Source organism: Dendropsophus ebraccatus, chromosome 9, assembly GCF_027789765.1.
Source record: "Dendropsophus ebraccatus isolate aDenEbr1 chromosome 9, aDenEbr1.pat, whole genome shotgun sequence".
NCBI lineage: Eukaryota > Metazoa > Chordata > Amphibia > Anura > Hylidae > Dendropsophus > Dendropsophus ebraccatus.
In genome coordinates this window covers 34042096-34057806 of record NC_091462.1, presented here as the reverse complement: position 1 = coordinate 34057806, position 15711 = coordinate 34042096, and the positions used below count along the sequence as shown (strand labels likewise).

Here is a 15711-nt window from a genome sequence, read left to right as displayed (position 1 = left end):
TCCCTGCAGCGCTGAAGCTCTGAGGATTTATGTAGAGATGCAATGCCCCTACATAAATCCTGTGCCCATCGGAGCCCGTCGGTGCAAAACAAGAAAAAAACCAAAGCTGGCGTAGGTTTCACTTACATTTCTTCCTACAGAAAAATGATGAATGCGCAGATGGGCCCGATGCAAACAAAATATTTGCAAAAACACCATTTGCAAATATTTTAAGATCGACCAACTGGACAGTTCCTGACATGGACAGAGGTGGCAGCGGAGAGCACTGTGTCAGACTGGAAAGAATCCACAACTTCCTGTGGGACATACAGCAGCTGATAAGTACTGGAAAAGTGGGCGTTTGCTTATAGAAGTAAATTACAATTTTTTGACACCTGTTGATTTGAAATACAAAATATTTCACTGGAGTGCTCCCTTAACATAGAAGTGTTTTGAGATGTGCAATCAGGGCTATTTAAAGGGGTACTCCAGAGACGGTTTAAAATTTTATAAAGCCATATAACTTTGCACTACAACTTTGTTAAAAAAAAATAATAATATATATATATATATATATATATATATATATATATATATATATAAATAAAATTCTTGCCAGCACTAAGGGGTGACATGCCCCCTCTGCTGCTACCACCCTTTGTGTTGGGAACTGGAGGGCTCTAAGCTCTGCAGGGCTCGATCTCCTGCTCTGTTCTTGTGATGCTGCACAGCGCTAAACAGATCAGGTTCCCCACCCCTCCATGTACTGTATACTCTTATATACAGTACACAGGTAGGAGAGGCTGCACAACATGATCACTGTGACTGGCAACTTCTGCAGGGGAAGTAGTCATTACTATGACTGCTTGCTCTCCCTCTAGCACAGTGCGCATTGACAGCAATCAGAGGCTGCCGGACACTGTGATCGTGTTGGGCAGCCTTTGCCCACTGTGTACTATATGTAAGAATATACTGCTTATGGGGGGGAAAGGGAACCTGATCTGTTAAGGGGAATCTGTCAGCTCCCGGGCTCTACCTAAGGTGCTGACAGTGTGCTGTAGCTGGCAGTCCCCTAGTGAGCATAGTGCCTTTTGGTAATTTTCTGTGCAGTGGATTATCTCACATCTCCTACTGAACTGTCTCTGATTGCAGATCAGTCCTCTGTATGCAGGTTATGTCTGAAATAAACACTCAGATATAGCACAAAGGTGTTGGAGGTGTGGTCTAGGGGTAACCCAACTGTCTACAGACCTGCCAGCAGTTTATTGTCTGGTTCAAATCGCCTGATGGAAATGAAATAGAGGTCTTTATTTTTTTTCTCATTATTGTATCATTTTTAAGGCTATGTTCACACACAGTATTTTTGCTTAGTATTTTGGTCAGTATTTTGCAACCAAAACCAGGAGTGGATTGAAAACACAGAAAGAATAGATTTGCACACTGTTGAAATTAAATGGATGGCAGCCACTTAATGGCAAATAATTACTGTTATTTTAAAACAACGGCCGATATTTGCTATTAAATGACCGCCATCTGCTCAATTTCAACTGTGTTTCTATAGCCTTTCTATGTTCTCAATCCACTCCTGGTTTTGGTTGTAAAATACTGTCCAAAATATTGAGCAAAAACACTGTGTGTTAACATAGCCTTAAAAATGATACAATAATGAGAAAAATAAAATAAAGACCTCTATTTCTTTTCCTCAGGGGATTTGCAACAGAAAATGAACTGCTGAAAGGTCTGTAGACAGGTGAGCTACCCCTAGACCACAGCTCCAGTACATTTGGGCTGAGAGATTCAACTATATCTGAGTGTTTCTTTCAGACATAAACTGCCTACAGAGGACTGTTCTGCAATCAGAGACACTGGATGAAAGCTGAGCTAGCAGGAGACTGGGCAGCATTGATTATTCATGAAGAGGAGGGAAGAGGAAGTAGTAGTGGAGAGGTGTGCCAGAGTGTGGCACAAACAACTCCTCTTTGACACTTCAGTACAGTAGGAGACGTGAGATTGTACATAATCCACTGCACAGAAAATTACCAAAAGTCACCATGCTCACTAGGGGACTGGCAGCTACAGCACACTGTCAGCACCTTAGGTAGGGCCAGGAGCTGACAGATTCCCTTTAAGTGCAAGAACAGAGCAGAGAATCAGGTACTATAGGGCTTAGAGCCCTGCAGTTCCTAACACAAACAGTGGTGGCAGCAGAGAGGGCCGTGTACATATAGAAATTTTTAAAAACTATACTTTAAAAAAAATAAATAAATAAAGTTATTTTACAAAGTCCCATATAGTTTCCCTTTAACAATTCAAGTAGATGTTTTTTTTCAGGATTCATGTCTCATTTCTCAGCTAATCACCTTGAGGATGTATTTTCTATACGGTAAAGAGATAATAATAAATAACATTTTCCTCTTCCTTTCCGTGCTCACAGCAAGGCGCAGCGCTCAAGCTGGAGAAACAGAAGAATGGGGATCGAAGGACCCCCTGCGGATTGCAGCCATTGTGCATCTTCTATGAACATTCCCATTCTGTCATAATCAATGCTGGGAGAGAAACACTGAGGTGTTAATGGACAAGAATTAGAGGGCCGATACATAAAGCTACAGCCTCTCTGGTGACAAGTGTGACATTAATACGCAAATAGTAGAGGACATGACAGCAAAAAAGATAATCCAGTCTGATCAATAGTTATGTTCATTTACTAAAGCTGCCAACCTGGAAATGTGATAAAGACGCAGCGAGGAGCATCTGACAGATTACAATGGACAATGACAGGTTAAAATGGATGATAACAGGTCGTTCTTGAAGAATCACCCAAAGTTAGTTTGGTTTTTAAGTAAGTTACCAGAAAGAATCAGTGCATTGTGATGGTACATCCTCTTTAATATGACCCACGGATAGAGCGGCGCCGTCACCGGGAAGCCGATGCTGCTGTCCGTTTTTTGAACCGCAGCCTGGTTTCCCCGTGTACGGTGCCATTCTGTCCAGGGTTACCGGGCCAGGCTGAAGCGCAGGAGGCGGGCCGGCCCGCCCCCAGTGGGAGGGAATTCCCTCCCCTCTATGATGCGGCTCCATTGATTCTAATGGAGCCGCGTCATAGAGGGGAGGGAATTCCCTCCCACTGGGGGCTGCCCAGCCTGCCTCCTGTGCTTCAGCCCCGGGCCGATACCCGTGGATAGAACGGCACCATGCACGGGAAAATCTCTGGTGGTCTAGATAATGAAAGGATTTTAGGTTCTAAATTCTCCTGGGGGTTTAAGGTATAAAAACAGCACCACCCCTGTCTTTAGGTTGTGTATGGTATTGCAATTAAGCTCCATTCACTTCAATAAAACCTAGCTGCAGTACCACATGCAAACTGAGGACAAGAGTGTTTGTTGTTTTTGGAAGAAAGCAGCCATATTTTTCTAAGCCTGGACATCCCCTTTAAAGAGGTACTCTGGAAATAGTGGAGACAGCCCGAGTACCGTCTGGAAAACAGGGATACAGCCTATTACCTAGGCTGTATCCCTGTTTTCTAGGCAGTACTCGGGCTGTCTCCATTGATTATCAGGGACCTAAATAACACCCTTAAATAAGTCGGTTTACAAATGGTCACAATAAAGTACACTGCTGCCCCGTGGTGCCAGACAGCCATACAGGGCTCCGATGTAACGCCTAGGAATTAATAGCCAATTTTTACATTTTGGTTATAACTCATAAAGATTTTTATGCTATGCTGCAATACATGTAGGTGGGAATATGGCAATTATATCACCTGGTTTGCGCAAAAGTCTGTGGGGGACATTTAATAAGTCCGGCGCTTTTTGCGCCAGGCTTAAAAATGTCCCTGCAGCGCTGAAGCTCTGAGGATTTATGTAGAGATGCAATGCCCCTACATAAATCCTGTGCCCATCGGAGCCCGTCGGTGCAAAACAAGAAAAAAACCAAAGCTGGCGTAGGTTTCACTTACATTTCTTCCTACAGAAAAATGATGAATGCGCAGATGGGCCCGATGCAAACAAAATATTTGCAAAAACACCATTTGCAAATATTTTAAGATCGACCAACTGGACAGTTCCTGACATGGACAGAGGTGGCAGCGGAGAGCACTGTGTCAGACTGGAAAGAATCCACAACTTCCTGTGGGACATACAGCAGCTGATAAGTACTGGAAAAGTGGGCGTTTGCTTATAGAAGTAAATTACAATTTTTTGACACCTGTTGATTTGAAATACAAAATATTTCACTGGAGTGCTCCCTTAACATAGAAGTGTTTTGAGATGTGCAATCAGGGCTATTTAAAGGGGTACTCCAGAGACGGTTTAAAATTTTATAAAGCCATATAACTTTGCACTACAACTTTGTTAAAAAAAAATAATAATATATATATATATATATATATATATATATATATATATATATATATATAAATAAAATTCTTGCCAGCACTAAGGGGTGACATGCCCCCTCTGCTGCTACCACCCTTTGTGTTGGGAACTGGAGGGCTCTAAGCTCTGCAGGGCTCGATCTCCTGCTCTGTTCTTGTGATGCTGCACAGCGCTAAACAGATCAGGTTCCCCACCCCTCCATGTACTGTATACTCTTATATACAGTACACAGGTAGGAGAGGCTGCACAACATGATCACTGTGACTGGCAACTTCTGCAGGGGAAGTAGTCATTACTATGACTGCTTGCTCTCCCTCTAGCACAGTGCGCATTGACAGCAATCAGAGGCTGCCGGACACTGTGATCGTGTTGGGCAGCCTTTGCCCACTGTGTACTATATGTAAGAATATACTGCTTATGGGGGGGAAAGGGAACCTGATCTGTTAAGGGGAATCTGTCAGCTCCCGGGCTCTACCTAAGGTGCTGACAGTGTGCTGTAGCTGGCAGTCCCCTAGTGAGCATAGTGCCTTTTGGTAATTTTCTGTGCAGTGGATTATCTCACATCTCCTACTGAACTGTCTCTGATTGCAGATCAGTCCTCTGTATGCAGGTTATGTCTGAAATAAACACTCAGATATAGCACAAAGGTGTTGGAGGTGTGGTCTAGGGGTAACCCAACTGTCTACAGACCTGCCAGCAGTTTATTGTCTGGTTCAAATCGCCTGATGGAAATGAAATAGAGGTCTTTATTTTTTTTCTCATTATTGTATCATTTTTAAGGCTATGTTCACACACAGTATTTTTGCTTAGTATTTTGGTCAGTATTTTGCAACCAAAACCAGGAGTGGATTGAAAACACAGAAAGAATAGATTTGCACACTGTTGAAATTAAATGGATGGCAGCCACTTAATGGCAAATAATTACTGTTATTTTAAAACAACGGCCGATATTTGCTATTAAATGACCGCCATCTGCTCAATTTCAACTGTGTTTCTATAGCCTTTCTATGTTCTCAATCCACTCCTGGTTTTGGTTGTAAAATACTGTCCAAAATATTGAGCAAAAACACTGTGTGTTAACATAGCCTTAAAAATGATACAATAATGAGAAAAATAAAATAAAGACCTCTATTTCTTTTCCTCAGGGGATTTGCAACAGAAAATGAACTGCTGAAAGGTCTGTAGACAGGTGAGCTACCCCTAGACCACAGCTCCAGTACATTTGGGCTGAGAGATTCAACTATATCTGAGTGTTTCTTTCAGACATAAACTGCCTACAGAGGACTGTTCTGCAATCAGAGACACTGGATGAAAGCTGAGCTAGCAGGAGACTGGGCAGCATTGATTATTCATGAAGAGGAGGGAAGAGGAAGTAGTAGTGGAGAGGTGTGCCAGAGTGTGGCACAAACAACTCCTCTTTGACACTTCAGTACAGTAGGAGACGTGAGATTGTACATAATCCACTGCACAGAAAATTACCAAAAGTCACCATGCTCACTAGGGGACTGGCAGCTACAGCACACTGTCAGCACCTTAGGTAGGGCCAGGAGCTGACAGATTCCCTTTAAGTGCAAGAACAGAGCAGAGAATCAGGTACTATAGGGCTTAGAGCCCTGCAGTTCCTAACACAAACAGTGGTGGCAGCAGAGAGGGCCGTGTACATATAGAAATTTTTAAAAACTATACTTTAAAAAAAATAAATAAATAAAGTTATTTTACAAAGTCCCATATAGTTTCCCTTTAACAATTCAAGTAGATGTTTTTTTTCAGGATTCATGTCTCATTTCTCAGCTAATCACCTTGAGGATGTATTTTCTATACGGTAAAGAGATAATAATAAATAACATTTTCCTCTTCCTTTCCGTGCTCACAGCAAGGCGCAGCGCTCAAGCTGGAGAAACAGAAGAATGGGGATCGAAGGACCCCCTGCGGATTGCAGCCATTGTGCATCTTCTATGAACATTCCCATTCTGTCATAATCAATGCTGGGAGAGAAACACTGAGGTGTTAATGGACAAGAATTAGAGGGCCGATACATAAAGCTACAGCCTCTCTGGTGACAAGTGTGACATTAATACGCAAATAGTAGAGGACATGACAGCAAAAAAGATAATCCAGTCTGATCAATAGTTATGTTCATTTACTAAAGCTGCCAACCTGGAAATGTGATAAAGACGCAGCGAGGAGCATCTGACAGATTACAATGGACAATGACAGGTTAAAATGGATGATAACAGGTCGTTCTTGAAGAATCACCCAAAGTTAGTTTGGTTTTTAAGTAAGTTACCAGAAAGAATCAGTGCATTGTGATGGTACATCCTCTTTAATATGACCCACGGATAGAGCGGCGCCGTCACCGGGAAGCCGATGCTGCTGTCCGTTTTTTGAACCGCAGCCTGGTTTCCCCGTGTACGGTGCCATTCTGTCCAGGGTTACCGGGCCAGGCTGAAGCGCAGGAGGCGGGCCGGCCCGCCCCCAGTGGGAGGGAATTCCCTCCCCTCTATGATGCGGCTCCATTGATTCTAATGGAGCCGCGTCATAGAGGGGAGGGAATTCCCTCCCACTGGGGGCTGCCCAGCCTGCCTCCTGTGCTTCAGCCCCGGGCCGATACCCGTGGATAGAACGGCACCATGCACGGGAAAATCTCTGGTGGTCTAGATAATGAAAGGATTTTAGGTTCTAAATTCTCCTGGGGGTTTAAGGTATAAAAACAGCACCACCCCTGTCTTTAGGTTGTGTATGGTATTGCAATTAAGCTCCATTCACTTCAATAAAACCTAGCTGCAGTACCACATGCAAACTGAGGACAAGAGTGTTTGTTGTTTTTGGAAGAAAGCAGCCATATTTTTCTAAGCCTGGACATCCCCTTTAAAGAGGTACTCTGGAAATAGTGGAGACAGCCCGAGTACCGTCTGGAAAACAGGGATACAGCCTATTACCTAGGCTGTATCCCTGTTTTCTAGGCAGTACTCGGGCTGTCTCCATTGATTATCAGGGACCTAAATAACACCCTTAAATAAGCCATGTAGTTAGTTGGTGCCCAAGGAAAAATGCCCGTCCCCTCCGCTACTAACACCAATGATAAATAACAAGGTAGAGATGACTGAAAATCAATGTGATCTTATGACATTTCTCAAGAACATTTTGACTGATTTGCCGTCGGAATTCACTTCATTCTCCTTCCATTGTCTGGGACGTAACAACAATGCACGTCTCTTCAATCTAACACTTCCTATCTTCATGTATCCCCCTACGCTGGCTGTGCCAGGTGATCACACAAGTATCAGGCTCAGGGGAGACACAAGCTATTGCTGACATAAAAAGACAACTTCCCAGCTGACGAAAATTCACCTTCGACCTACGTATATTATTATATTATGCAAGAAACCCGAGATTTTTTTTATTTTTTTGCATATAAACAAAAGGGACTCGAGTCTCATTTATCTATTACGGGTGAGAAATAAAGTCGGCGGCATCCAGAACGTGCACCATCCGGCTGTGCGCTCACATCATTAAAATAGAATCCCGTTCACTTCTTCAATTCCCTTTTGCTTCTGCCATTAGGGAAATCTATATTAGCAGAGCCCAGAGGCGGGCGGCATAGACTGACACAGCAATCGAAGGCAAACTTTGCCGGCTGAGTAAGAAGTTTAACAGGCTACTGTGCTCTTTCCTGGTAAATCTGCATGTGCAAAACGGATATCCAAGCTTAATAAAATAGATAGCCAATTAGAAAAAACTGGTAGCCAATTTGTCACTTTATAGACAAATGTGAGATCTGATCTCTACAGAAATGTCACAATACATTAGGCACAAGCAGTTCATGGAGAAGCTTTGTGTCTACTTCTCTCCTGTGGCCTAAAACATTCTGCCTGTGTGGACATGTGTGTTCCCAGTAATGGTATATTATATATCACCTATGTCAGTTCCACTCAGTCTATCCCGTATTTTTACTGATTCTTCCACTATACGTCAATGAAGAGGAATAGAGGGAGTCTATGCTCATTTCTCTTCTTTACAGCCAAACAAGCTTGTTTTGGGGTAAATCAGCACTATGGACAGCTACCAAGTACAATAGTCCACAGGCGTTACAATGATATAATACAGGAATATTGGGGAGGGCTTATAAAAGGGACTCTCCATGTCTATGTACAATATATGCAGTTGTTAATATATATATAAAAAAAAATTTGTCTCTATAACGCAAACTCACCACTACTATTCCTGCTGTGCCACCTGTTTCATTGCAGCTGTGCTCCATTCATACATTGTATTACTGCATCTAAGTATTGTGACCTCTGATCAGCCACCATCTTGACATTTAGAGTGCAAACTGCATCTTCACTCTTTTAAATCTGCTATTAAAAGGGGTATTCCGCTTAAACATAACTTTTCACATGTTGCTGCCCGTGATGAGACAAACAAATCATTCTACACTTTTTCTTATTTATACAGTCTTCTTCTGAGCTGCTGTTTTCTGCTGAAGAAACAAAAAACTGTGTGTGAGCTTTTCTCGCCATTTCCTCCTCTCTTCTGAGACAGCTGATGGAAACAAGTCCCTATCTGCAACTTTGTAGCAACTTTGTAATGCCGCAGGATCAATCACAGTGAGTTTATCAGCAACTTGACTCAGCATTACAAAGAATTTACAAAGTTGCAGATACAGCCTGCCAGGGACTTGTTTACATCAGTGGTCTTTGAAGAGATGGGGGAGGAGGGGGAGGCAGGGAGAAAGGCTCTTATACAGATTTTTGTGTCTTCAGCAGAAAGCATCAGCTGAGAACTGGGGGAAAGAGACAGAATAGATAATAAAATGTATGAAAGGAATTGTTAGTCTCACCATGGGCAGCAACATATGAAACGTTATGTTTGAGTGGAATACCCCTTTAATCCCATGAGACATCAGCACAGCATCACATGGGCAGTTAGAGCCAGTATTGTATCTGCCTGCAGAGGAAATACAGTAATAATCCTCATCTATATTACCTAAATAAACTAAAAGACTATAACTGTCATCCAATCCATTATAAGGGTATGTTCACACAACATATATTTTCGTAAAACCACGGCTGTTGTTGCACATTGCAACAACGGTCGTGATTATTATGAAAATATATGTTACCTTGCTGTCTGTGGGATCCTGGTCGGAGCGTATACACATAGTATATGCTCCGACCGGGATCCCTAGCGGTGCCGCAAACAACTGACATGTCAGTTTTCTGCGGCCGCTAGTCATTGAATAGCGGCTGCAGAAAACCCTGTCAGTGCACACTATGGAGCGAGCGGCTCCAGCTGCCTGCTCCATAGTGTGCTGTGTGGAGTTCTGATGCGGAGCGTGCATGGATGCGCCCGCATCAGAGCTCTTCAGCCCTAAAGATCATCCGGCCGGTACTGCAGTTATGGCAGCTGGGGACTTCTCTACTTTGGTCTATTTGCATGACCCCACCTACTTACACTAGTGGAGAGGTGACAACTTATATATTCAGTCCCTATACCACTGAACCCCAAGCTGTTCTCTTGAACCCTCATCTATTATGAGGGTATATAGGAGATGAGTATCTGAGTGGGGAGGGGGGGGGGGTACATCTGTTAGATATAAAATATTAAAATATAAAATATATTAACTTTCGAACAAGAAATTCTCGACACAACCCCACAACTGCACTCAGGCAGCGTCTTATTGTGTGAACACACACTGTCCCAGAAAGGTGCTATAGGTGGTGCTCTACTGTTCACAGTCCCAGCGCAAAGTCAACTCATCCAAGATGAAAAACGTGGCACTCACCATGTTAGCAAAAATAATTTTCCTTTATTCCTTCACCAACACAGGTAACATAAAGTGGAAGTAATTGAGCGACAGCTGTTTCGCACGTCACGTGCTTTCTCGCAGCCCTGACCTCATCATGTACCTCACCCTTATATACTTAACATAACGTCACTTCACATTAGCATATTTACAAATTTAAATATTGTTTTAAATATGCTAATGTGAAGTGACATTTTGTTAAGCATATAAGGGTAAGAGTACGTGATGAGGTCAGGGCTGCGAGAAAGCATGTGACGTGCGAAACAGCTGTCGCTCAATTACTTCATCCACTTCATGTTACCTGTGTTGGTGATGGAATAAAGGAAAATTATTTTTGCTAACATGGTGAGTGCCACATTTTTCATCTTGAATGAGATAAAATATATTAAAATATTGAGCTGCTGCAAGGAAGAAGCCATACTGTTCCAACAAACGCGCAAAATGCCGCTTATCCTCAAATGGTTTCCACCTAACTACTTTGTGGTATAAGGACAGGTTGAAAACCAATTCTCAGCAGCTATATGGCTATATTGGGGAAGGCTGCATGGGTGCCAGATACTGATGAATAGTTACTTACATGCCAACTGGCTCTAAGCCAGCCTGGTTCACCACACATGCCCGGCACCCTACAGAAGCCATATGGATGTGAATGTATAATACTATACAGCCGCCCCCCCTAATGAATAGCTATTGAGTACTTTGCACCTGTGTAACCTCCCCCATATAGCACTGCGGCTCATCTGCATCCTGCTGGCCTCGGGTTTTCCACCTGCCCTGTATAGCCCTTATTCTGTGTATTCTTGAGTAAATTAGATCTAATTTTCCGAGATGTGTTGGTTTCCACCGTATCCTGAAATTAGCCTATTGTGCATATATACATTTGATCCTGCAGACCTTCCACAATGCCTGGCTCTGACTCTTTTAGTCTGGGTCTCAACCATGTCTATGTAACAGCAGGTAAATAGTATGTGTGTTTTCCTATGACGCAGCACAGAGCTATTCTCCGATGTGGCCGCATGAGACTTTTATCCCCAGCACAAAAGCCTTAATGAAATGACAGAGCCAGAAAGGGGTTGTCGCTGACACCTCCACTATGTTACCTTCAGAGTACAATAGAGACTTCAAAGCTGAAGTCATGAAACAACATTTCAAACAGTTCCATGGTCAGAATGAATCGGGTTTATCTGCATATTAAGTGGATTTTAATTTTACACATATGCAAATACGCTCATAGGTCTTGTGGGATCGGGGTACCCAAGGAAGATTATAAAAAGTATGTTATAACTGGGGACAAGCATGGCAATCTGAAACTGAATGGCAATGAGAGATCCCTTTATTGCAAGAAAAACTTCCACTGCTATGAGTCCAGTAGCATAGTACTAAAGGTCCCCACACACTTTATAGTTTTTTAGGCTGGGCCCGTCATCAGTATCACCGCATGTTGATGTTGGTGGAGATAGGGAATGGGTGTGATGGAAAAAAAATCATCTCCTGACCCCTTTGTTCTGGGAGAGATAAGACGCAGGCAGAGCTCTCTGGCTGCCGCGCTGAACATTGCTGTGTATGGGGAGGATGGGAGAGATAACTGAAGGTCAGATGGGGAACTAACCGTCAATAACTGTCAGTTATTGAAGGTGTATGGCCACTTTAAAGGGGTTATCCAGCGTTGGAAAAACATGGCCACTTTCTTCTAGAGACAGTACCACTCATTTCTCCAGTTTGGGTGGGTTTTAGCAACTCGATTCTATTGAAGTGAATGGAGCCTAATTGCAAACCACACCTGAACTGCAGACAAGAGTCATGCTGTCTCTGGAAGAAAGTAACCCCTATTACACTGGGCGACTAGAGGAGCAAACAAGCGCCTGTCAGCGCTTGTTTGCTCTTTGTTCCCCGCTTGCTGCCGCGGCTATTTAGTGCGATGGCACCGAGCGGTTAAGTGTAGGGGAGGTGCGGGGGGGGCTGTCTGGGTGATCACTAGTTCGTCCGGGCAGCCCATAGAGGATAGCCGCGGTCTGCTGTTGCTGCTCCTATTCCACGGAGCAACGGCAGCATATCGCTCCTATCGTAGTTGCTTATCTTTATGTCGAAAGACAAACAACTGCAACGATCAGCCGACATTGTTCTGGTTGGCTGATCATTGCCTTCTATTACATGAAACAAATTTCGTCTTCAACAGCCGACATTGGCCGATAATCGTTCCATGTAATAGGCCCTTAAGCCAGGTCTGTATGTTCAGTAAGCAATGCTGCCCACGTTGCACCTTATCATAGTCAGATTCAGTAGAATTTTGGCAGAATACAGGGTGCCATAAGAGGCGTCTTTATCTTACAGAGGCAGAAGTAAAAGGGTTTCCTAGATGTCAAAGGGATTTATCAGATCACCATTACATGTAAACGTAGATTTTTTGATAAAAAACATTAGTCAAATTTCTATTACTATAGGTCCCCTGATGTCATCTTTACCGCTAATCCAAATGTGATTCTTCACTTTAATTTTTAATTCTTCCCATTAAAGAACCTTTTTTATAACCTTATTGCTGAAAACGACAGTAATTCCAAGTCCGATTGTGTACGTGTGCTGACGTTTTAGAGTAATTATTCTATTTCTGCTGGGAGGCTATGGGAAAGGTTTTGAAGTGGACGTTTCAGTACTGAGCCTGGCAGCAAACCATTTTGGTAATTATAGTTTGTATACCACAGACCTCTTACCTAAGCATCCGGCCTACTCATGTGTGGACTAGCTGTAATAAACTAGTTTAGATAAAACTTTTTTTTTTCGTTTTTAATAAACCTCTTTAGGGATCTCTAAGCTTAATGGAAGGTGCACAATTCTGAAAACTCATTCATTGGCCAGAAAGGGAAGCGGCTAAAAATATCGGGGGAGATTTATCAAACATGGTGTAAAGTGAAACTGGCTCAGTTGCCCCTAGCAACCAATCAGATTCCACTTTTCATTCCTCACAGACTCTTTGGAAAATGAAAGGTGGAATCTGATTGGTTGCTAGGGACAACTGAGCCAGTTTCACTATCTTAGATAAATCCCCCCCCCCCCCCATCATCCCTAGTTCTAAATTTGTGCATTAAATACAAAGCCCCTTGATTTAAAAAAATTAGTGTGTAATACTGCTTTTCTCCAGGGCTGCTGCAGCAGGGAAACTGGGCATTTGCATTGAGATTCCCGATATACTGTTACAGCTATAAAGTTGTCCTCCATGATTGGGATGGTGAGCTGCGTATCAGTAGCAGATCAATTACTTTAAAGGGAATCTAACCTGCTGATATGTCCCTTTTGTACTCGGGGCGCTGCAGATGAACTTTCTTGCCTTCATCCTCTGCGCTGTTTCCGTGTAGTTTGTGGTTATTTCAATAGGCTCATTGGAGCACTGGGGGTGGAACTACTAGTGCACTGATCTGCCCCTAGCCAGCTCACCCCTCCTAATGTAAATCAAAGGAGCGGGCTGGCTGGGGTCAGGCCTGACTGGTGCACTTGGGGGCCGTAGTCCAGCCGGAGGCACTCCAAACCACCCTGCGGACAGAACTACAAACTACACTGAATCGTTGCCGTGGATGAAGGTAAGAAATTTACCTTCATTCTCTGTGTTTAAAAGAAAAAAACTTAAATATCTGAATACCCCAGCAAGTAATGGGTGAGGAGCCTATCTTTTACACTTAGTCTGGAACATGGTCACCATCTTGAAAGCTGTCACGTTGGATCAAGGGAATGTTTTTCCAATGGGATAGTGGTCATTAAGAGTTGATCGAACCTCGGAAAATCCTGGGTTTGAACATTCCTGGGTAATAGGCTGAATCCCGGAATTCCAGGCAGTACCCAAGCACTCTACTCCTTCCCTGTGGACTGGGAGGGCATCAGCAATCAAGTTTGATAGAACCCTGGATTTTCCAAAGTTAGATTAACTCTAGTGGTCATGTAGCATATGAAAGTAAACCATCATTGTCTCAGAAATCAATTGCCACAATCAGATTTGAAATATCTCTTGTTGTTCAAAGGTTATCATGAACACGGATATTTTCTTTGTGTTCGGCACCATGGACAACACAAAGAACACATCAAATAGCTGTGCATCACATGATGGAACATTCCTGGTTGTTGTTGCAACCTTCTGTACAGTCTCAGGATGGTAGGATGTGGTAGCGTGACCCAGCTTCAGCACAGGACCCTATGTTATTATTAGTTTACGGGGCCCCTTCTGCTCTATATAACTTGATGCTTGTAGACACAGCCATGGTCGATGTTTAACAGCTGATTGCCTTTTGCAGCTCTCTGTAAATTTCTACAATTAACCTTCCACTTACTCTGGATGATGCCACTTCTCATCGCTATCTGTTTTATTACTGACCCCATCTGGAAGTTTGGACATACTTTCTGTTTTTCTGCTGATATAACAGGTTTATAAAATACTTATTAGTGCAACAAGCAAAATCACAAACCTAGCAAAACATTACATTAGACAACTCAGCCATACCTCTGCCCCCTGTGTCTTACAGATGAGACCCTTGATAATGTCAACTTTTAGTTGGGAAACTGATGAGAAAAATAAAAATTAGGACGTGACAACTTTTTATTTAAAAAAATCATATGGTGGAAATTATTAAACGATTTATTGCATACCATCAAAACTAAAAAAATGGCTGAAATGTGAACTAAAACACTAACTTTTATTACCTATATAGAATAGGTGATAAATGTCCCTTGTAGGTTCACTAGGATCTCCACCCATCACTGGAATAGGGGCATTAAGTGAAAGGTTCCTACTCAGTGTACGGCCGCAGAGAGGGGGATGTGGGAGGGAGTGACGCTCAAACTGCAAACTGCCGCTCTATTCATATAGTCATTGGGATTGATGACGATAGTCCCAATGATCAGACACTTATTACCTGTAATAAGTGATGAATGTAAAGGAAAGGACCACTAACAGTCCAGAAACAAAATTCAGCTTTAGCAAGCTGTTGCACTCTGTCATACCCACTGCTAATGGGTAAAATACACCCTTAAAGGAAGGTTAAAGGGGTAGACCACAAAAAATGTTTTTTTATGTTAATAAATAGCCCACCCATAGCTTTATATATTGTTAAAAGTAATTATGTGTTCTGCGCCGTTTTTCTAATTTTTAGACTCACCTCCTCGGGATGAAAAATGAGCTGGACTAAGCCTCTCCATCTCTCTCCTGGCCCCCACCTTCTGAGACGTGGATCACATGTCCTCCCTCTTTTCAATGGGCAATATTAGCACTTATGACCCTGCCCACTGAAGAGATGGAAGACACCTGATCCACTGACATCATCTTCTTGCTTTGTTAGTTGGCCGTGCCTCCAGTAACAGGGCATATACAGCGCATTTGTCCTCTGCCTTCAGGATACGAAAGCTGAGCAGAGCGATGCCAGATCATGAAATTTATGTATAATTTATATGATTGCCAATGATTGCCTGCGTGTTATGTACTAAACACTACCAATCTTGTAATGTTGTAATGTAACCCGGCCCACTGGAGAGACGTGAGAAACATGATCAGTGTTTTATTATCAGTTCTTTGGT

The 15711-nt window shown here is 42.9% G+C and overlaps 1 protein-coding gene across 4 annotated transcripts in view; it reads right to left on the bottom strand.

The window, feature by feature from the left end:
- The window catches only part of RAPGEF4 (Rap guanine nucleotide exchange factor 4), a 239326-nt gene that overhangs the window by 159657 nt on the left and 63958 nt on the right, over positions 1–15711 (bottom strand). The window lies entirely within an intron of this gene.